At 45.5% G+C, this 24,864-nt stretch overlaps 1 pseudogene; it reads right to left on the bottom strand.

Moving 5' to 3' along the window:
- Positions 1–19,833: 19,833 nt before the first annotated feature.
- Positions 19,834–22,813, bottom strand: LOC136458664 (putative receptor protein kinase ZmPK1; annotated as a pseudogene).
- Positions 22,814–24,864: the final 2,051 nt, after the last annotated feature.

The raw sequence follows: 24,864 nt of genomic DNA, 5'->3' as shown, positions 1-24,864 counted from the left end.
AAGGCTCTTCAGATGATTTAACTGAACGACATAAAAAATGAGGGTGTCATCAGCATATTGCAGAATTGGGAAGTCTGGATCACAAGGTAGGGGAATGGGTAGGTGAAGAAAGACATTACTCTTTGATGAATTAATAGTAGTATGTAGAAAATCTGCTGCTAGCACAAACATGTGTGGTGAGAGGGGGTCCCCCTGTCTTACTCCCCTTAGGAAGACCATTGAGTAGAACTGCCGAGGTTCCTGAAGCAAAGATTAGCCTCATCCATTGGAGTCATTTCTGGGGAAAGCCATTGGCTTTCATGACTTTAAGCATATACTCATGCTCTACCTTATCAAAAGCCTTTTCAAAGTCAAGCTTGAGAATAATAATCTCTTTCCTAGATTGATGACACATATGAACATACTGTAGAGCCCAAGCAATGCATTCTTCAATGATTCTATTTCTGATGAAACCATATTGGTTCTGATGAATGAATCAAAGAAGGCAGGACAAATTGCAGTCTATTAGCCAAAATCTTTGTGATGATTTTAATAGAGCAATGAAGTAAGGAAATGGGTCTATAGTCTGCAACCTTTGAAGCATCATCTTTCTTAGGGAATAGAGTCATGTAGGAGCCATTAATATTTTGGAAACAGATGTCCCCAAAGTAAAAAGTAGAGCAGAGAGTATAGAAATCTTCATATATTATGGACCAACACTTCTTAATAAAATTTGTGTTAAACCCATCAAGTCTTGGAGACTTGTCTGAGGGTAAATCTTTAACCACTGAGTCAATCTCCATCCTGCTAAAAGTGTCAGTCAAAAAGGTTAAGTCTACTGCATTTGAAAGCAAGGAAGCCAAATCAAAGGAGACACCAGTGAAGCTACTTGTGCCAAGCCTATCTTTAAAAGCCTACCAAATCATATGTGCCTTTGCCTGATGCTCATAAAAAACTTGACCAGATTCACCATATAATTGTGTAATAAGATTTCTTCTGTACCTTGCTATGGCATGGGCATGAAAAAACTTTGTACTAGCATCACCTAGAGTGACCCATTTGACTATACCTCTCTGTTTCCAAAAAGTCTTATGTTGTTTGAGGAGCAAAATCAATTTATCTTCAAGTAATGCTTTGAAATTCCACTCAATAAGAGATCAGCCCTGCATTCTTCCAAAAAGTTTAGAAAACTAAGACCAGCTTGACATTTGCAATGTTTTCTTTGAGACTTGACAGGCTTTTTTCCATTCCATCAAAATTTTCCACAAATTCTTAAATTTAGCAGTAAGAAATTTAGTTATGTCTGAATGATAGAAAGGGGAAAGCCAACCCTACTGAACTTAGTTTAAGAAGTCCTCATGCATTAACCAAAAATTCTCAAATCTAAATATGAAACCGAGGAATATTAGTTGAAATGTTAATCAAACAAGGCATATGATTTGAAGTCTCCATAGAAAGGGACAATGTTAGGATAGGCCAAAGTATAGGTAGTCGAAGTGAAAAACCAATCCAAGTGCTCAAGTATAGGGGGATGCTGCTTGTTGGTCCAGATTAACCTCTTTCCTCTCAAAGGCAACTCAACTAGACCAAGCTTGCTAATGGATTCATTAAACATAAACATCTCTGCATGGTCAGCATCAGGTCTGTTTGTATCATCAGGATGTCTATATAGATTGAAGTCACCAACAACAAGCCAGTGTACCAAATTAGGCATTTGAACATTCCGAAACCACCGAATAAACTTCCTTTTATCCACAGGTGTGCAAGGAGCGTAGATCTTGGTGAGGAGCTGGGTCGCATTATTAAAAAGAGAGTGAACACAATAGTAGTAGCATAGTTATTCTGGAAAACAAGATTGTCATTAAAGGAAGAGCTTTTCTAGATTATGAAAGAATTGCTAGATGCATCCATGGAAGGAAGAAATTCAAAATTGTCAAAAGGAGGACAAAAGTGATGAATGAAAGATAAATAAAAAAGCAAGCGCTTTGTTTCTTGAAAGCAAGCAATTTCAAAGTTACTTTCCAAAATGCGATCACGGATCAAGTTCCACTTCTTATCCAAATTAATTCCCCTGACATGGAGACAATGTGTAGAGCACCATGTGGTCCCAATGTTCACAATCTTCTAGACTTCGAGCTTGTGGTCATCGACGATGCCCTCCAACTCAGGAATCCAAGCATTGATGTCCGTAGCCGCCACTTTGAGCTCCGCTACCCACTCATCACGCTCATCGGAGATCTGCTGGACACGAACAACTTTGAGGTTGGAGAGCCACCTAGTGACATCTAGTTCTTGGTTCACCCACACCGACTCCAAATCAGTGAGGCGCTGGTCGATGACTGTAGAGGGTTGGGTGAGCTCGGTGAAGCGGCAATCAACAATGACATTGTGGGCACTATGATCACAATTCAGATCAGTAAAGCATTGCTCCCACTTGGCGTCGTTGTAACAGAACTGCCCAATTTATACAAGATCAAGTATGGTTGTCCCCGCTAACACGTTGACACACACATACCTTCACTCATATAAACCCGGTAGTCCGCCGAGTGTCCCGAAAGACCTCGGTAAATCAACATCACAACCAAGATCGCGTGATTAAGCAAATACACATCACATACGCAAAGTTGTAGCAAAAATAATATTATAAATGGGTTCACAAATAATAGTACAAGTTTGGGTTTCAAAACCGCTTAGTGAAAACAATCATAGCTTTTAAATGATTACATTAATATAAGTTCCAAATATATTGCTAGCATAAGTGACATCATCCGATAAAAGCATATAGACGAGAAGTAACTATAGAATCACCGAGCCCACCGGCGGTTAGCCACCATCTTCAACAGGCCGAGAACTTCACCTACAACATGGTGGGATAAACCCTGAGTACGAGAAGGTACTCAGCTAGACTTACCCATCAAAACCAGAAATAAAGGACACCAAGGGTCATGCAAGGCTTATGAGGTGGGCTAGCTTGACACAGTTGCATAAAAGAGCTTATGAATATAGTGACCAATTTAAACTTAGCACCAAGTTTATCATCATTTACCTGTCCACTAGATTAACACCTGTACTAGAGCACTCACTTATTAGGAGCAACCAATATTAACCATATTAGGTATCATAAGGCTGTCATCATCATTTCTGAACCATTATGTTATTTAGTGTATCTACTTTGGAGATAAGCCCGTCAAGTTCTCACTAACCGGTGAGAGACGGCGACTCGAATCGAATTACAACTCAGCTGAGGGGGTATTCCTAACTCTCACCCTGGCATACTTTGCAAGGGTAGCCATGGGTCACCTTTGGTACAACTCAGGAACCAAATTGGTGGGTTTGATCAGCACCAGCACTCTCAGGGATTACCCTTCTACCAGGATGATCAGAACTTTTAAATCACCTGCCCTTGGACTCACGCCTATGGCTCCCTTCCGAGGTGTACTTTATACTTATCGACTCCTGGCCTGAGGTGAGCTACTCGGCTTCGTGGTCGGTCTCCAGACCTGGCCAACTAAGAGAGAGGCATGCGTTCAACATGAACAGGAAAGGCTCCAAGATTCAGTCCTTAAGCGACACAGATGGAGTCACTGCAAACCGGCAAGCCTCCGCCCGGTCTTCAATTCAAATTAAGACAGGTTCTTTTCCACGATAGCAAATATAGCCAACCGTGCCATATGTATATCCCTATAGCTCACAGGTGACAGAAAATCACCTGACTTCTACCGCATTTAAGCAGGGCTAAGCACTACACGAGCCTGAGCTACATAGGATTTAGGGTATCAATATCTGAACAAGGATTGGATAACCAATGCAGCAAGTGTTTGCATCCAACACCTAAACTTAATGCAACAATATATATATAACAATAATACTTTAATTGCATTTCAGAAATTAAGAGGCTTAATATGCTTCGGGGCTTGCCTGGGATCTGACACAAGTCAGTTCGTTAGCCTGCACCGTCATGGTGACATCTCCGGTCCTAGCACTTGCTTAGTCCTTCCATCTTCGGGATATATCCACCAAACTAAATCTTCGGGTTTGGCTCCAACATCGCATCCTTCATGTGGTGCATCTAGCGTACCTAGATGAGATGCAATATACAAGTGCATAAATATGAAGAATAGTACCATGAGATGCATCACAAAATAGCAAGCAAGACAAGCATAGTTTACACTAACACACTTAAGTACTTTACGATGCTTAACTTAAACATCACACAATCTATCATGCTAAGATGGCAAAGAAGACGACAACACCAAGCATGACACAAGTTTCCCAAGATCTCAGGTGCTCTAACTCAGTCATCATTCAAGGCATAAGTCACACTTGACAATATACAAGCAAACACTATAATTGGAATCTGCCAATTTCTGGACATGCAAACAGTAGCTATAAGATTTAGCTATAACTGGAGTTACACAAATCCCAATGACTTGCAAGAAGACATTTTGGAAATCTTATGAAATTATCTACATTTCATCTATAACCATCATAGCATGATTCCCAAGTTAAGTAGGTCAAAATTATACCTTTACAGAAACTGGTTCATACAAAACAGAGAGCAACAAATCCTGTATTCTAACTTTAAATAGTTGTAACTCAAACACTACTCAGCCAAATGATACCAAATTTTAACAGCAGCTAGATACATAAATTATCTACAACTTTTGTATAAACAAGTTTCACAACAAAGCACATTGTCATGAAGAACTTTGCTAAGTTCCCAGATCTGTCCATAAACCACATCGGTAAGAAAATAATTATTAACTTATGTTGCAAATTCATAATTGGGCAAAACCAACTTTACCAACATTTCACACATGACTAAAGAACACCAAAAAGCATGGTGCTCACCTCTAAATAAATTTTCTTAAAGTATTTCTTAATTTATTTAGACATCAAGGTGTATTTATGAACATATACCAAAAATGCACAATAAATTCTACAAAAATTACAGTAGCTCACATATCCTCTCAATAGTCTACTGTACAAATTCCATACCATTTGCATAAGTATAGCTGCCTCTACGAAAAAGACAATTTGCTATTGCAAGAAATCATGTGAGAGCGAGATAAACCAATAACTCACTCATACTTCATCCAATACTCATGAAATTTTTACCACACATCAACTATCACATGAGTAGCATGCCACAAAAATTTCACTTCATTTGGAGCCCTAGATCTACAGTTATGGAAAATAACAAATTCAACTAGCATTACAACCTTACTGCACAAATCTATTTTTATCGCAAAATATTGAAACTAAAATATACCATATTATAGATCTAATGCATAGAGAATTTCACAAGGATTCCAAAAAGTCCTCATTTGCTATTTTATGAATTACTATGAATTTCCAAAGATTCAGCAAATTTACTGCAAATAGGTCCTTATCAACACTATTCATTTGAGTCACAGACTTCGCAGTTAGACCCTTCTATTTTGTCAAATTTGAGCCCGAGGCCCCTGGTCGGAATTAAAAGCAGAGGAGCATGCCGGACTTGCTGTTGCCGGCCGAAGGAGGCTCGTCGGCGGCGAGGGATGGACCGGCGAGGTCCGAGGCACCTGTACGCACCCGAAGGTGGCTTCGGCTCAGCTAGAGCCTGCCCGTGGCCTCCTGGCCACGCGCACAGGCACCCATGGCGGCCACGGCACCGGCGGCCACGCGCTACGACAGCGAGGAGAGGCTAGGGAGGGGTGTGCCGGGTAGAGGAGGAAGAGGCGAAGCTGTTGGTTCACGTGGTTGCTCATGAGGGGGCTCAGAAGCTAGGGAATGGCGGTGACGGTGAGCTCGACTGCGGTGTCCATGGCGGCGACGTCCAGGAGCACACGCGCGTCGCTAGAGAGCGAGGAAGAGCGAGTGAGGGAGAGTGGAGAAGCTCGAGCGCTTGGTTTGAAGAAGCAGGGGCGCGGGTGCACACGTCGGCGATGGCGAGGGCGAGCTCATGCATGGCTGCCACGCTCACGGACACGCGTCGCCCATAGAGGCAATTCAGCGAACAGGTGGCGTGCGCTAGAGTAGGGAAGGTGGGACGCCGTTTTGGGCTGGCTCGGATCCGAATTGGTCCATGGGCCTAAAATGAAGTTTTCTGTACTCGGCCCACTCTACATTTTTCATTAAGAGACCAAGGTCATTAGAGCTCTAGATCAGCGAGTAATTATGCCCCAAAGTGATAGTGTCAGCGTGTTGACAGCAATTAACAAAAGTCCAAAATTGATGGTCAAAACGAAGTCCAACGAGTGCCATCTTTTTTTATGCTCTTCTCCATGAACTTAGCTCCAACCTTTATTTTGGGGTCAAGTCGAGTTGCTTAACGGAATTTGGAGAACGCGGAATGCCAATGTCGACGACGAGTCGACGATGAATTCCAGACTTTGAAAAATTCCAAACACCGAAAACAGCTGCCGATTCAATGTTTGAGCCTCGATTCGCCTTAGTTCCAAGTTGATCTAGCTCTTGGTCCAAAAACAAAGTTTGTTCTACTCTACTCAAACCTCAACTTTTATTTAAGGTGTAACTCCATGCAAGCACTATAAGTGATTGGTCAACATAGGTCAAAGTAGCATCATGGTAAAGCTTAAATCCAAGTTTTAGACCGATGGAGGTATTTTCTTGTCCTCCGCTCAACACGAATCCTTCATGACTTTTGTTGTAGAGTTCAATTAGAGTCATTTGGGCAAGGTTACAAGGTTTGGTTGGCGATCTAGAATTCCATTCACTTTATAAAACAATTCAAGCAAGGACATAACTTGTCATTTCATGTGACTTCTTGATTCCAAACTTCACGAAACTTTTCCATGGATCAATATAGATGGATATTGATGCAAGACACATGAAACAAGTACATCCAGCATTTCCCAAGCATACTCTTTAGAAAGGGCAGCATGTAAGCAATGAGGGCTCTCTTTGGTATTCTCAAATCTCAATCACCTTACTAGGACCTTGCTCTTCTTGGCACTCTCAAAGGTGTTTCTCAACTATTTCAATGAGCAAAAGTACCCCCACACGAATAGAGGAAGTATTTATAAGCACGGCTAAAAAACAAACCATTATGTGCCTCTGTGGGGTGACCGGACGCTCCGGTCATATTGACCAGACGCACCGGTCAGTTCTCTCTGAACTCTAGTGTTTAAGTGGTGACCGAATGCTGGACAACATCACGTCAGCACAGACCGGACGTGTCCGGTCATGATTTTCCCTCTCTGGAACCTTACTGTAGTTGACCAGACGCTGGGACTAAGCGTTCGGTCACTTCACCTCTCAGCGTCCGGTCACTTCCAGATAGGGGTGAAAACGGTACGGATATTTTCTGACCGTATTCGAGACCGAATCCGTTTAGAGGAGTTCAAATCTATCCATATCCGAGTCCGGATATTCAACATCCGATATCGTATCCATATCTGAATAATCAAATCACATATTTATGATGTCGATATCCAATCATATCCTATCTATCATGGTTGACAATATCCGTATTCGAATCCAAATCCAGACAGAAATATGAAAACAAATGTAATATCAGTGATATCCGTTCGTATCCGATCCATTTTCATCCATACTTCTAGACGACTTCACCTTGATCAAATGAACTGATCGGACTCTGCGCCAGCGTTCGGTCAAACCAAAGCTAGCGTCTGGTCAGCATTTGACCCTCCATTCACTTCCAACCCTCGATCATACGTGAATGAAGTTTGCTTCAATGGATCTAAGAGCTTTTTAGGAGCTACCTAGTGCTAGGTTTAGCAAGTGTGCACCACACCTAACCCACTAGACTCACCTAGGTCAAGCTACCCGTCCATACCCTCCTTAATAGTATGGCCAAAGAAAAAAGAAAGTCCTAAACTACTCTAAGTGTCTTTTCAACTCCAATCGATACTTAGAACTAGTCCATCCTTAACCTTATCATCCATCCTTTGAAAACTGAAATGATTTCCATTATAGGAGCATGACCACCATGATAGCCCAATCGATCTCCATTACCATGACCTAACTTAATTGTCTCTACAAAACACACGTTAGTCATAGTAATCGTGTATTGTCATTAATCACCGAAACCCAACTAGGGGCCTAGATGCTTTCAATCTCCCCCTTTTTGGTGATTGATGAGAATACCACCTCGAGTATGTAAAAGAGTTAAGGTTTTTAACATGCTTGGTTCATATAAGCTTTTGACAATAGGAACAAAAGAGTTAGGCAAGCTTATATGACCCAAGCCAACATGATGTACTTGAAAGATATGAAATAAGCATGAGTACAAGTAATAAAGCTCATTTGCATTGGAGTAAAATATGAAAGCAAAGCAAATGAGCATAACACTAGTGATATGACATATAAGAGATTCAAAGTAGAGAGCACACATGTCACATATCATGATCACGTAGATATCACTATCACATAAATATAGTTTGATGCATAAAAGTAAACACACGAATGCATAATAGTGTATCACGCATAAAAACCAAATATAATAGAATACTAAGCTCCCCCTAAGTCTAACATACTCGATCCCTCTCCCCCTTTGGTGTCAAACACCAAAACCTAAGGGTTGGTCAGCGGGGCGCTGAGGTATGAGGAGCGAGCTAGAACTATGTGCCATCATCATCGGACCCTGAGCTCTGAGCTGTATGATCTTGTGTAGCTAGAAGCAATGCTGAAGCGGTCTAGGTTAGATCAGAGACTAGAGCGGCCACCGACTGTGTAGGTATCACTGAAGCAGGCGGCTCTAATGATGTAATAGAAGAAGGGAGCATCTCTGTAGTCTCGGTAATAGGTGCAACTATAGAAGGGCCTAGGACATGCAAATATGGTGGAGTAGGCTGCCCTATTAACTCACTAAAAGTCACTCCAAGACTCCTAGAGATTGAGGTATCTGGCACTAGCAGCGATGAAGTCTGAGCCAATGTGAAGCCCGACTAAAGAGGTGTGAACTACGGGGCTAGCACTAGCGAGGCAAACCACTGGGACACCTGCTCTGTAGGTGAAGCAAACTATGATGGTGGCAGTCCCTGACTCTGAAGCCCACTAGGCTGTAAAACTAGAGTCATAGAAGTGGTGGCAGGCTGACCTAGCTGGGGCGAAGACTATGGCGGTGGAGCCCCAATAGCTATCACAACATGCTGCATAAATCCAAGGAGCTGCTGCTGATGCATGGCCTGCTACTGCTACTGTATAGTGTGTTGCTGTCGCTGGAACTCATCCTGCCTAGTCTAAAACTGAGCAAAGGTGGTAGCTGTCTCCTGAGCCTAGCGAGCCTGATCCTACCTCATCCGCTCAAGGATGGCAAGTAGAGCGGGGTCAGTCTGCGGTGCAGATGGAGCTGAACTAGAGCTACTAGCCTCATGGTCATGTCGTCGTGGAGGCGTATGAGGAATAGGCTGGTAGTCATCATCTGAGCTGTCACTAGGGTTGCTCGAAACAATCCCCTCCTACTAAGCATCAAGCTCCTCCTCCTCTATAGCTGCTATGCTCCTGATGGTCTCATCCTGCTAAGCTGTAGTCTCTAGCACCTCTGGACGTCTACTCGGCTGGCTGGGTGTCCTCACTGCACTATGTCAGTTCATCTGAGTCATGTTATATGTAGGGAACTCTGTAGTAGCACCACTATACTCTACCAGCATCTCTGGTGGCCTCACAGTAACTGCCCTATAGATCCGGAATGTAATCCAGTGAGCATATGGCAGCTGCTTGTGACCCTTAAACCCCTCTATAATAGTATCCTCCATCTCTGATAGAAGGAGATCCCAAATGTCAAACGCTGTCTGCTGCATCATAGTGTTCAGTAACCATAACTATATGTGAGTCAAGCCCTCATGATACCCCATCCTTGGAAGTAGTGTCCTCCTCATAACGACATCAAGCAATCTAGTAGTGGGAGTGAGATCACTAGGAGTCCTGCTAGACCCCTCACCGAATGGCTCTATGAAGCAATGGCGGACTAGATCTGTAGGGGGCACCATACCGCCATGAGGGTGTCTAGGGGGCACTATCTATCCATAGCAAACCTCATGTAGCTGGACGGGCTACTCCTGAAGCCTGAGTATCTCTCTAACCCTAGTGCTCGTTAGCCTATAATCTCTGCCTCTTAATGCAAAGTATATAAATCTATGCTATGGGTCAATCCAGAGTGTAGCATAGAACTGACAGACCCAAGATGGAACATGTAGGCCTGTCTATCCAAGTAAATCTATCAGCCCTGGTAGGTAAGCTAGGTAAGGGCGAATATGCTCTCTAGCTGCTGCTACAATGGTCTCAATGTTGCATACCCTCTTAGATCTGAATACTGCCCCACTGTTAAGATATACATTATAAAATTCTTCTTGCAGAGGTGTGTAGAAACCCTCTGAAGCACGCTCATCCTGCCTTGGTGGAAACCACTGCTCAAAGTCTACAAATCTAAGCTGCTGAACCTACTTGACGGTGGCGGCCCTCAAATCCAAGTGAGTCACTGGAGGCGGATCTTGTGGTCTAGGCGGTGGACGTGAACCCTTTCGCTGTGTCTCTGACCTCGGTGTGACTAGAGCATGGGTACGACTAGAGCGGCGAAGCTGTGGCTGAGGTGCCTGCTCTGTCTCCTTGGCCTACTCTCCCTCCTAAGTCTGCACTGCTAGCTGTGGCTGCTGTTGTGACTCCCCCTGAGACTGACTCTCATCAATAGACACACGCCGTCTTCCAACCATGAGGGTCCCAGCTAGACCACTATGACGGCGCTCAACCTGCTCAAGTGCATCCCTCGTAGATGGAGAAAGCTGATATGCAATAACAACACCACTCCAAGCTCCTCTTCTCTCTACACGCTCTCATTGTAACTGCATCAAGGTACTTGCGCTTCCTTGATGCTAGCTTCTTTGTCACCTTGCCTTTTGCATCTGTAGGCTGGCGAAGCGGGGGCCTTGGATTCTCATCACCAGGACCACCTCCGACATTCTTGACATGAGGCATCTGATGGATCTGAAAAGAATAACTGCCCTAACAAGAATCAACTGCCAACTATCACTCCCAAGGCTTGGCCTTGATCCGTACTCGCGAGCTTGGCCCTAAGTTGACTGACAACACAAATAGGACCACAACAACACCGACTCATTGCACGATAGAATAGATAGGATATACAAATAAATACAATATATCTAAAGATACAAAATCCTAGGAAGAAAGCAATTAGGAATGAAATTAGAAATGAGGGCTTGCTACCTGATGAGCCGATGAAATGACGAGAATAGGAACAGATTAGGGAACCACCAGTTCGGCTAGGGTTTGTAGTGGCATGGATCGGTGGTGCACTGTGGTGAAGGGGCACTGTGAGCAATGGCTAGGGCATCGGGAGCATTAGGGCAGAGGCTCAGCGACGCTTGGGCAGAGCACGTGCATGGCGGCGTGGACTGGAGGCAGCGCTGGGAGTAGTGGCGCGTGCGAGTGTGGAGGCGATGCTAGGGCAAGGGCGGCGGTGCATGGGAGCTGTGTAGGTGGCAGCAGCGTGGCTATGGGTAGGAAATGCAGAGTAGAGGCATGGGCAGCAGCATGGGCAGCGGTGGCGTGGGAGCTGCGTGGGTGGTGGCGCAGGCAGGGCTCGACGGCGGCAGGCACGGGCAGGTATGGCGGCGTAGGGACACGGTGGTGCAGGTAGGGCATGGCAGTGTAGGGAGCACGACGGCGCTGCAGTGGTGGCGTGGGTGCGGATGGCGGCGCTAGAGATGGTGGCTCGAGTGATGTCGACACAGCGAGGATAGAGATTAGGTCAATGCGCGCTGAGATTATATTGTGGCTCCCACAGAGTAGAAAAGGAAACGGAGGAAAGAGTTAGATTCCTTCATGTTTTCTACTGACCGAACACTCCAGTGGCAGCGACCGGACGATGCCACCCAGTGTCCGTTCGATTCTAGAGAGGTCCAAAACCCCTGGAATCATGACCGGACGTGTCCGGTGAACCCCGATCGGACATAGCTAGAGTCCGATGCAAGCTGTCTCCTTTGTCTTCGATCGACCAGACACTGGATCGCTATCTGACCGGACGCTAGGAAAGCACTATTTTAGCATCCAGTCACTCCTTCTTAGCAGCAGTTCACCTCCTGTGAACTGACCGGACACTGGACATCAGAGTCTGGTGCAGCGTCCGGTCACTCTTTTTCCAGCAAATCTTCAAAGTCCTTTGTGCCGCCTGTTCCCAATTAAGTCCCAACTTCAATAAGATCCAAATAAACGCCAATTGGGACTGATGTGAGTGACCTCTCTCAAACCCTCAAAATTTTTAAAATATTTTACCTTAGGCTATAATTCTTTTTAAGAAAATAGGCAATCAGAGGGCAATTGAAGATAACAGCAAAGCAACATTCATACATATGCAATGCAATACTTGAAAGTAAATCTAGTTGCTTGTCAAGTTTGATCCAAGGTTAAGCTTCTTCACACGCTTTTCGGTGGTTATCTTAACCATGTTATACAAGCCCTATATGCATTACCATAAAAAGTAAACATGTTGTATATTATAATGCAATGCAAGGGACAACACAAGCTCATTTTTTAGTGAAGTTACTAAAATCAAGAACATTAAGCTCATTCTGCAATCGACAAAAAGTTGCCTCATCTAACGATTTAGTGAAGATGTCCGCCAATTGATCCTTGGTCCTTATACCTTCTAATGAAATATCATTCTTTGCAACATGATCTCTAAGAAAGTGATGGCGGATATCTACGTGCTTGGTGCGAGAGTGTTGAACCAGATTATTTGCAAGTTTTACCGCACTTTCATTGTCGCACAAAAGAGGTACTTTTTCTAGAACTACACCATAGTCTAGCAAAGTTTGTTTCATGTAAAGAATTTGTGCACAACAAGCACCTGCGGCAATGTATTCCGCTTCGGCGGTGGACAAAGCCACACTATTTTGTTTCTTGGAGGACCAAGACACAAGTGATCTACTAAGAAAATGACACCCTCCGGATGTGTTTTTTCTATCCACTTTGCAACCGGCATAATCCGAATCGGAATAGCCAACTAATTCAAATATAGCTCCTTTGGGACAACAAAGGCCAATGCTTGGTGTGTGCTTAAGATACCTAACTATTCTTTTAACGACAATCAAATGAGTTTCCTTAGGATTAGCTTGAAATCTAGCACACATACACACACTAAACATGATGTCGGGCCTAGATGCGGTTAAATATAACAAGCTACCAATCATAGAGTGGTAGAGAGTTTGATCACCCGTGTTACGTCCCTCGTCTAGGTCGAGACGTCCATTAGTTGGCATTGGTGTCTTGATTGGCTTACATTCATCCATCTTGAATCTCTTAAGAAGATCATTTATATATTTCTTTTGTGAGATGAAAATCCCTTTTCTCATTTGCTTGACTTGAAAACCAAGAAAGAATGTAAGCTCTCCAATCATTGACATCTCGAACTCCTTCGACATCAATTCACCAAACTCTTTGCAAGAATCTTCATTTGATGATCCAAAGATGATATCATCAACATACACTTGACAAATAAAGATGTCCCCATCAAGCTTCTTGGTGAATAGTGTGGTGTCGACCTTCCCAATGGTGAAGCCCTTCTCAATGAGAAAGTCCCAGAGGTGCTCATACCAAGCTCTTGGGGCTTGCTTAAGCCCATATAATGCCTTGGACAACCTATAAACATGATTAGGATATCTAGGGTCTTCAAACCCAGGAGGTTGATCGACATAGACTAGTTCATTAATAAAGCCATTTAAAAATGCACTTTTTACATCCATTTGATATAGTTTCATGTCATGATATTATTCATATACAAGGAGGATACGAATGGCTTCTAGTCTTGCAACCGGTGCAAAGGTCTCTCCAAAATCCAAACCTTCAACTTGAGAGAACCCCTTTTCAACTAGTCTTGCCTTGTTTCTTACAACAACGCCTTGATCATCTTGCTTGTTGCGAAACACCCATTTTGTTCTAATGACTCTTGCACCTTTTGTCTGCTCTTCAAGAGTCCAAATTTTATTGCAGGTGAAGTTGTTCAACTCTTTATGCATGGCATTTATCCAATCCAGATCTCGAACGGCTTCTTCTACCTTAGTAGGCTCAAAACAAGAGTTAAAAGAGTGATGTGCAATAAATGAAGCAAGTTTTTGTGAGTGTGTCATTACACTCTTTGATGGACTCCCTATGATGAGATCTTGTAGATGATCTTATAGTAGAGGTGTGTTTCTTCTATTGGCCACCTGAGGAGGAGGTTGTGGAGCATCAACATCTTGTGCTTGTACCACCATTTGATCATGGGAGACATGAGTGTTTTTATTTTCTACTCTCCCACCTTTATCATCATCTTATGGCACATTTGATGAAGAGGGTGGATCAATTACTTGTACATCATCTTCATTATCTTTAGGCTTGATGTCTCCAACCAAAATGTTCTTCATAGTCTCCCTCAATGGTTCATCACCTACATCATCAAGATTCTCATGTGCTCCTTGGGAGCCGTTAGATTCATCAAATTCCATATCATATGTTTCTTCAACCAAGCCGGTGGTATGATTAAATACTCTATATGCTTTGGACTTTGATAAGTAACCAATATCACAACATATTTGAAACTTCCCTAGGTGTTGTCACTTCTTGTAGATGTAGCATTTGCAACCAAACACCCTAAAGAAGGAGACGTCTGGCTTCTTTCCATTGAGCAACTCATAAGGTGTCTTGCCAAGGAACTTTTGAAGAAATAGGTAATTGGATACATAGCATGTGGTGTTGATAGCTTCCGCCCATAGAGCTTCGGAGGTGTTATACTCATCTAGCATTGTTCTAGCAAGAGTGATCAATGTCCGGTTCTTTCTCTCAACTACACCATTTTGTTGAGGAGTATATATTGCGGAGACCTCATGTTTGATCCCAACTTCATCACAATAGGCTTCTATGTTTATGTTGTCAAATTCTTTCCCATTGTCACTTCTAATCTTCTTGAGCTTCACTTCAAATTCATTTTGTGCGCTCTTGACAAACTTCTTGAAGCAAGAGGCAACTTCGGATTTATCATGAAGGAAGAATACCTATGTGTATCTTGAATAGTCATCAACAATCACAAGACAATAAAGATTTCCTCCTAAACTATCGTATGTTGTTGGTCCAAATAAGTCCACGTGAAGGAGTTCTAGCACTCTTGTAGTTGACATGAAAGCTTTTGTTAGATGAGTATTTGCAACTTGCTTGCCGGCTTGGCATGCACTACAAAGCTTGTCCTTCTCAAACTTCACATCCTTTACCCTCTCACCAAATCAGTCTTCATTAGCCTCTTGAGTGAGCTCATCCCAACATGAGCAAGTCTTCTATGCCATAGCCACCTAAGTGTTATTTTGGTGAATAGACATGTTTTCAAGTTAGCTTCTTTGGAGGTGAAATCCACTAAGTATAGGTTGTTGTATCTAAATCCTTTGAATATCACTTGATCATCATCCTTCTTAGATACAACAACTTTCTTCTCGGTGAACAAGCATTGGAAGCCAAGATCACATAATTGTGCAACGAATAGCAAGTTGAAGCTCAATAAAGCAACATAGAGCACATTTGAGATAGAATGATCATTTAATATTGCCGCTTTGCTCAATTCTTTAACCTTGTCCTTAGAATTATCTCCAAATATGATTCTTTCTTGTCCATCTACTTCTTCATCTAGTGAGGTGAACATATGAGGATCACCGGTCATATGTTGTGTGCAACCACTATCAATAACCTAATGACTTTCACCGGTCTTATAGTTCACCTACACATAAGAGATCAAGCTTTAGGAACCCAAACTTGTTGAGGGCCCTTCACCTTCTCAACAAGTGACTTTGCAACCCAAATTTTCTTAGGCCTATTCTTGTTTAGAGGTCCTAAGAACATGACTTTCATCTTTCCACTAGAATCTTTTCTAAGCATGTAATGAGCATTGAAGGCAAAAGGTCTAGCATGCTTGGACAAGGGTTGTGGTGGTGGAGTTTGGCACTCATGGGTAAAGTGGCCTTCTTGTCCACACTCAAAACACTTCTTTGGCTTTGGCTTTCGTTGTTGTTGAGCTTAAGCCTTCTTCTCTTTATTTGCCATGTACCCAATGCCACTTCTATCTATCTTTATGATGGTGTTCATTAGTAGCTCACTTTAAAGATGCTTGCCTTTTGTGAACTTGCTCAATTCAATCTTGAGATGCTCTTTTTCCAACTTGAGCTTCTTGTTCTCTTCGTTGAGAGCATCATTATTTTTCTCTTGCTTGAGCTTCTTGTTCTCTTCTTTGAGCTTCTTATTCTCAAGAATTAAGTTACCATCATGATCACTAGTTTCAAGTACTATGGTGTTGGTGGTCTTGAGCTCTTCAAGATCATTCTTGAGCTTTTCATTGTCATTCTTGAGCTTGACAAACTCATCATAATCATCGGCCTCAACCACTTGCTTGCCCTTGCTACTAGAACTTTGCTCAATGCTCTCAATGATCAAATCATCATATGATGTAGCTATATCAATCTTAACAATATTGTTAGTAGCATCATGTGGCTCATTGGATAGAAATTCTTGAGCAATGACAAGATTATCATGATTAATCTTAAGAGTAGTATATTCTTCTTTTAGCTTGTTGTGGCTAGTGATGAGCTCTTTGTGCATCCCCTAAAGTTTATCATGTTTATCTTTAAGCTCTTTCTTAGAAGATTTGAGCTCCTTGAGTTTGGATGATATAGCATCATTTGCTTCTTTAAGCTAAAAGTGTATCACATTTTGGACTAACTTTTTGGCTATATCACATTTTGCTAAAAGTGAATTATTCTTAGCCTCCAGTTTTTCATTCTTAGCTCTACTCTTTCTAATGATCTTAGTGTATTGATTTAGCAATTTAACAAGATCATCATAAGAAGGTGATTCATATTCATCATCATCACTATCGCTATCATCATTGCTAGCATGTTCATCATCACTACTATCATCATTTGATACCTTGCGATCACCCTTGGCCATAAGACATAGGTGTGTAGGGGATGATGGCGGTGGTGGCGGTGAAGAAGATGAAGAGTCAATAACAAAGGCAGCCACCTTCTCATTGTCAGTATCATCATCGGATGAGCCACTAGATGAATCAATATCCGTGAGCCAATCACCGACGATGTATGCCTTTCCACTTTTCTTCTTCTTGTGGAAGTCCTTCTTGCCATCTCTCTTCTTGTATGGCTTGTTCTTCTTCTTATCTTCTTCTTCATTGATTGAGTCATCTTTCTTGCCCTTGTACTTATTCTTGTACTTGTCTTTCTTGGGCTTTGTGCATTGATATGCTAGATGACCAAGTTCTCCACAATTGTAGCAATCCGTCTTCGAGATTGGCTTCCTTCTAGAGCTTGTGAAGAACTTCTTCTTGCCATCGAACTTGATGCCACTCTTGTTGAGCTTCTTTAGCATCTTGGCGTTTCTTCTCACCATGAGGACAAGACTTGCATCATCAATTTCATCATCACTTGAGCTCTCATACTCAAGTCTTGCTTTGCCCTTCTCTTGGCTAGCTTTGAATGCTAAGTCTTTTTCTTTCTTCTTAGTAGAGGATGAGTCATCTTGTGGTGTGATGTGCATGTATATCTCATGAGCGTTGATCTTTCCTAAGATTTGTGTTGGTGTAGCGGTGGAAAGATCACCTTGATAAAGCATGGTCACAATATGCCCATATTTGTCAATGGGGAGGACACTCAAGATCTTTCTTACAACATCGGATGGTTGCATTTGAGTGAGTCCAAGCCCATTGACTTCCTCTACAAGAATATTCAAGCGTGAATACATTTTATTAGCATATTCTTTAGGAAGCATCTCAAAAGAGTTAAGTTTTTTCATGACAAGATGATAGTGTTTCTCACGCTCACTCTTTGTTCCCTCATGGAGCGCACAAACGTCCGACCATAGTGCATGGGCGTTTTGTGGTTCCTCACCTGGTTGAACATATCTTTGCAAAGGCCTCTAAAGATGGTATTTCTAGCCTTTGTATTTTATTTTTCATAATTTACCTCATCGTCTTGTAGGTGTGTAGCATCCCGAGGTTTTGGGAAGCCTTGTGAGACAGCTCTAAGTATTCTAACATCTAGAGCTTCTAAATACGTCTCTATGCGGATTTTCCAATATGGAAAATCATCCCCCTCAAAGATAGGAGGAGCTCTATCTCCGTGAGATATCTTTCTCTAGGCAGTTAAGCCTAAATACGTGAGCACGAGGCTCTGATACCAATTGAAAGGATCAAGATGCCCAAGAGGGGGCGAATTGGATTAATTCTAAATTTCTTTGCAATAATTAAGTACTATGGTTAGCCCAATTAACCTCTTTTACCTAGAAAGTGTATCTATTGATCTACCGTACAAAAGTTTAGCAACCTATGTTCTAATCCTACTCTAGCATGACAATTCTATGAATATAAATGACAAGAATTGAATTGCTCAAAGTAAATGCTCAAAGTAAATAGAGGAGGAACGCGGCGATGTTTTGCCGAGGTATCGGAGAGTCGCCACTCCCCACTAGTCCTCGTTGGAGCATCCGCGCAAGGGTGTAGCTCCCCCTTGATCCGGGCAATGATCAAGTGCTCTCTACGGATTGATTCTTCGACACTCTGTCGCGGTGAATCACCCACAACTGCTCACAACTTGAGTTGGTTCATCCACAAGCTCCACCGGATGATCACCAAACTCCCAATCACCACCAAGTTGTCTAGGTGATAACGATCACCAAGAGTAACAAGCACGAACTCTCACTTAACCACAACAGGCCTAATGAGAAGGATGGATGCACACTTTGCTACTCTTGATCTCACTAATTAGGGTTCTCTTTGGGATTCTCAAAACTCAATCACCTCACTAGGACCTTGCTCTTCTTGGCACTCTCAAAGATGTTTCTCAGCTGTTGAAATGAGCAAAAGTACCTCCACACACGAATGGAGGAAGTATTTATAAGCATGGCTAAAAAATGAACCGTTATGTGCCTCTGCGGGGTGACCGGGCGCTCCGGTCATATTGACCGGACACACCGGTCAGTTCTCCCCGAACTCCAGTGTTTAAGTGGTGACCGGACGCTGGACAACGTCCGGTCAGCACTGACCGGACACGTCCGGTCATGATTTTCCCTCTCTGGAACTTTACTGGAGTCTACCAGACGCTGGAACTCAGCGTCCGGTCAACATTGACCGGACGCGTCCGGTCGTGATTTTCCCTCTCTGAAATCTTACTGTAGTTGACCGGACGCTGGGACTCAGTGTCCGGTCACTTCACCTCTCAGCGCCCGGTCATTTCCAGACGACTTCACCTTGATCAAATGAACGGACCGGACTCTGCGCCAGCGTCCGGTCAAACCGAAGCCAGCGTCCGGTCAGCATTTGACCCTCTATTCACTTTTAACTCTCGATCATACGTGAATGAAGTTTGCTCCAATAGATCTAATGGCTTTTTAGGAGCTACCTAGTGCTAGGTTTAGTAAGTGTACACCACACCTAACCCACTAGACTTGCCTAGGTTAAGCTACCCGTCCATACTCCCTTAATAGTACGGCCAAAGGAAAGTGTCTTTTTAACTCCAATCGATACTTAGAACTAGTCCATCTTTAACCTTGTCGTCCATCCTTTGAAAACCGAAACAATTTCCATCGTAGGGGCATGACCACCGTGATAGCCCAATCGATCTCCATTACCATGACCTAACTTAATTGACTCTGCAAAACACACGTTAGTCATATTAATCACGTATTGTCATTAATCACCGAAATCCAACTAAGGGCCTAGTTGCTTTCACAGGATATTAACCCTCCAATTCTATAATTTGTATAAAATTTGACAGGATACTAACCCTCCAATTCTATCCGATGAGACAAAAAAAAAAGTTTCTATCTCTTGATCCTAACGGTATGACTCTACCTGTATGCGGGATGCTCGTCCTCGTCGTCGCAGGCTGTGAGAGCCTTGGCAACGTCGTCCATTGTCGGCCGGTTGGTCCTATCCTCCATACACGACAAGGAAATCCGCACCATTTCCAGGGCCTGCCGAGGATTAAACTGCCCCTGCAACCTACCGTCCACCAAGGGCACGACGTTGCCGGTAGCCACCACCTGCCTCAACGCCTGAGCGATCTGCGACATCTCCAGGCGCTCCCCGCCCGCCGTCGTCTGGTCACACACCCTGCACCCCATAACCATCTCTAGCAGCACAATCCCGTAGCTGTACACGTCCACCTTGGCGTTGATGGGAACGTTGAGCGCCCACTCCGGCGCCATGTACCCCGTCGTCCCTCTCATGTGAGAGAGAGGCATGCTGTCGCCGGCGGCGCTGTCCCTCTTGGAGAGCTTGGCCAGCCCGAAGTCGGCGATCTTGGCGTCGAACTCGCGCGTCAGCAGGATGTTCTCCGGCTTCACGTCGCAGTGGACGACCCACTCGAGGCACTCGTGGTGAAGGTAGGCTAGGCCCCTGGCCGTGCCCAGCGCGATCTTGTACCGCTCGCGCCACGGTAGCGTCGTCCTGTCCGTGTCGAACAGGTGACTGTCCAGCGACTCGTTCTCCACGTACTCGTACACCAGCAGCTTGTGCTTGCCCTGGGAGCAGAAGCCCCAGATCCTGACGAGGTTGATGTGGTTGATCCGTCCGATCAACGTCATTTCCGCCCAGAATTCCTCGTCGCCCCCCGCCACGTTCGTCAGCTTCTTCACGGACACCACCTTCCCTTTGTCGAGCACGCCGCGGTACACGACGCCGGAGCCGCCCCGGCCGAGCTCTTCCTTGAAGTTCCCCGTCGCGTCCTTGAGTTGCCGGTACGTGAACCTCCTGAATTGACCCGTGACCATCCTGTACCCTGCCTCTAGCGAGCTGGGTATGCTCTGCTTGCTGGAGAGAAACCACCAGCTTGTTCCAATGAAGATAATATCAAGAACTCCCAGCACTCCGGCGAACGCAAACAGGTACGACCATTTGGCGTTGTTTCTGGATGCCCGGAACGTGTCTGGAGTTCCTTGGACGATCTCGGGACCGTCAGGATTGCAAGCAAGGCCTTCGGAGCTACGTGCAGAGACTGACTGAGCCGAGGCCACGTACTCGTACACCAGCAGCTTGTGCTTGCCCTGGGAGCAGAAGCCCCAGATCCTGACGAGGTTGATGTGGTTGATCCGTCCGATCAACGTCATTTCCGCCCAGAATTCCTCGTCGCCCCCCGCCACGTTCGTCAGCTTCTTCACGGACACCACCTTCCCTTTGTCGAGCACGCCGCGGTACACGACGCCGGAGCCGCCCCGGCCGAGCTCTTCCTTGAAGTTCCCCGTCGCGTCCTTGAGTTGCCGGTACGTGAACCTCCTGAATTGACCCGTGACCATCCTGTACCCTGCCTCTAGCGAGCTGGGTATGCTCTGCTTGCTGGAGAGAAACCACCAGCTTGTTCCAATGAAGATAATATCAAGAACTCCCAGCACTCCGGCGAACGCAAACAGGTACGACCATTTGGCGTTGTTTCTGGATGCCCGGAACGTGTCTGGAGTTCCTTGGACGATCTCGGGACCGTCAGGATTGCAAGCAAGGCCTTCGGAGCTACGTGCAGAGACTGACTGAGCCGAGGCATCGAAACCGATTGGTACTTTGAGGTAGATGTTGCCGTTGAAGTTTGGAGACGTGTAGCCGTTGTAGAGGAAGCCTTTCAGGTAGCAGACGCCTCGGCCTTCGAACGGCCGGTAGGAGAAGGCGGCGCACGAGCACATCTCCAAGCATAGCTTCTTACAGTGCTCGAACGTATCAGAGGAGGCGTTGTACCCCACGTCGTAGCCGTAGAAGTCGGTGTGCGGCACCTCGACAAACTTGAACCGCTGCTCCGGCGGCGCCGCTTGGCTGCAGTTGGGGACGCTATACATGGGTCTGCAACCTTGTCGCCAGTCGTGCCGGTCGACCGTCTCGTGACCGGGCACGCACAAGCATCTGAGGCTCGGCTGGTACACGCAGATCGCGTTCCGGCCGCACAGCCCGTGCGCGGAGCACGCCTGCGCCATCGCCGCCCATGTCACCGTCCAGCCCCCGGTCGACGAGTCCAGGCTGTAGATTCTCAGGTTGCCGTCCGGATCGATGGTCAGCCGTCTGTTGACTCCGGGGCGGCCCAGGTCGGAGGCGACGACTCGCAGGTTGTCGCTAGACAGGAAGACGCCGGTGTCGTCGAGGACAGCGATCCTCGAGCTGTTGTAGAGCGTCCGGCCGTTGGGGAACACGCCGTAATCCGGGTTCGGCCAGTAGATGCTCGACATGTCGGGGCCGTCGTAGCGGAGCCGCAGCACGTTGTCGTTGTCGTAGTAGAGGTAGAAGTACCTGGCCACCAGCGTGGTGTCCTTGGTAAGCCGCTGCGACGGGACCAGCGTGTCCGTCGGCCAGTCGAAGCTTTGCCACAGGGTGCGGCCGCTCGACAGGTCCGAGATGACGAGGTTTCCGGAGTCGAGGAGGGAGATAGAGAGACCCGCGCCGCTCGTCTTGCTCTCCCACACCGTCGTCCCGTTGGCGCCGGAGAGGGCCAGGCCCCCGTCGCGACGGAACGAGATCCTGGATCCCCTGCCGTTCACGGCCGCGTCGGGATTCGCCGTCCAGACGGCGGTCTTGTTCGCTGCGTCGGTGTACCAGACGGAGAAGGAGAAGGCGTTGTTGCCGGCCTCCAGGAAGCCGCAGGAGAAGGTGGCGTCGGGGGACACCAGGAATGGCCGCGCGTGGTCTTCCACGGACAGGGAGGAGCCGGCGCCCAGCGTGTGCTGTGCCGACGCCGACGAGCACAGCAGAAGAGAGACCAGAGAAATCAGGACGGGGGGATTTTCGCATCATTCTACACTGTTTTGCTGGCATGGAAACAAATGATAGCATGTAAGCTAGGTGAAGAACCATTGATTTGGAAGTATTCTTTGTCCCTAACTAAACTCTATATATAATAATCTCGACGGACAGACGAGTGACGCGCGCGGGCGTGTAGTTTAAGAGATTTATTTAGGTGAGATGGTCATGGAGGTCTAGCTCTTGGTCGTCCAGTCGTACATTCTTGGAATGTATTGTATGGACGCATGCGTACCGTTTGACACGTCGCGATGTCAGTATTGGTCTTCCCTCAGATAACGGTAATGCGTCCGGAAGATCAGACGTCTCGCTTCACTTACCGTCGCATGCGTAGCTCGTTTTCTAAGTGAAAGGACAACATAATCACTCCTCAATACCAGAGCCATTTAAAAAACAAAATCAACTCAAGCACGTCTCGCTCCGCTCTTATCCTTGCCCCTTCCACAGAGCCATTTAAAAAACAAAATCAACTCAAGCACGTCTCGCTCCGCTCCTACCCTTACCCCTTCCACGCTCCTCATCCCCAGCCGCAACACACCAACGCCCGGCATCCTCTTCCGCTGGGAGCCCCTAACGCCCGCAGATCCGGCGGCCCTCTCTCCCACCCTAGCGAGATCCACGGAGCAGGAGCGAGATCCATGCCTCCGGCGAGATCATGGAGGTGGTGCGACTGTGTTGTAGGGGAGTGGGCGGCTCTCCTCCACCCCGACGCGGTGCCCTCCCCACACCCAGCGGCCATGGCGCTCCTCGGCCCCCATCCCCCACTGTTATCGTCGAGCCAAGCCCGGTACTAGTGGCGCTGGTGCTCGTGCGCCGCCACTCGCCGCTGGCTCTGACCCAGACGGCTAGAATCGACCGACCCAGGCTTCCCCTCCCCTATGTTGCAAATGTGTGTTTCCGGTGTTTCAGTCGTTTTAAAGGTATGTTGCAGTTGTTTTTTATGGATGTTGCAAAAGTAGATCAGGGGATGTTGCACATATTGCATATGTTATAAGTGTTTCAGAAGCATGTTGCAAGCGTTTGTTCAAAATATTTCATCTGTTTCGAGACGTATGTTGCAATCGTTTTTTATCTGGATTTGCATATGTTTTCACACATCTGTTGCAACAATATGTTCCAAATATTTCAGCCGTTTTAGTCTTATGTTGCAGTAAGTGTTTTTTTATGTTGCAATTATTTTATCTGGATGTTGTATATGTTTCACACACATGTTGCAAACGTATGTCCCAAATGTTTCAAAAATATGTTGCATTCAAGTGTTTCATTTTGCAAGTGCAAACCGCCGGCGTTTGTGTCCATGAGGGCGGGTAGGGCCAAGCCGCGGCCACTGCCACGTGGAGGAGGCGCAGGGCGCCACCGGCAGTGTGGGAAGGAGGCACGGGCCGCGCGGTGCTGTTGTGGAAGAGGTGGGACGAGTCTTCCGGACAGCCTAAAAGAGTCAGGCATCGTTCCGATATGGAAGAGGCGGGGGCAAGTCACCCGAGCAGTGTAGCCAGCAGATCTAAAGCGGACGGTTCGGATGCGAGCACGGCGTGGGCAGCACACGAATCTAGTGGACGGGGCGGAGCAGCCGTAGATGTCTGGATGGACGCAGACGTCCAGACATGCGGGTGCTAGTGCTGCCGATTAGATAATCACATCGTTCGTAGGTGCATACATTGTATGTGATTGTAGTAGATTCCATTAATGCACTACCGGAGACCGGCTCTTTGCCGAGTGCCAAGTGGATTGCCGAGTGTTTTTTTTCGGGCACTAGGCAAAGAGCTTCTTTGTGGAGTGCGGAAAAAAACACTCGACAAAGAAGCTCTTTGTCGAGTGTTTTTTGACATTCGGCAAAGAAGCTTCTTTGCCGAGTGTTTTTTTTACACTCGGCAAAGAAGCTCTTTGCCGAGTGTTTTTTTACACTAGGCAAAGAAATTTTCAAAGCACATTTTGAGGCAGTAAATTAATTCAAATGAAAAAGTTTTGAACTACAAAGTTGTATAACTCATCAAGATGTACAATGTTTGTTTTGGTCTTTTCTTCATATGACAAAATGAAAGTAAATTTGTTCACAAATCTAACATATCTCTCTTGTAGTTTATGAAACTACGAGATATATAAGA

The sequence above is a fragment of the Miscanthus floridulus genome, chromosome 6, assembly GCF_019320115.1.
Source record: "Miscanthus floridulus cultivar M001 chromosome 6, ASM1932011v1, whole genome shotgun sequence".
NCBI classification, from domain to species: domain Eukaryota; kingdom Viridiplantae; phylum Streptophyta; class Magnoliopsida; order Poales; family Poaceae; genus Miscanthus; species Miscanthus floridulus.
Note: the sequence above shows the minus strand (reverse complement) of the source record. Positions and strands in the feature narration are given on the sequence as shown.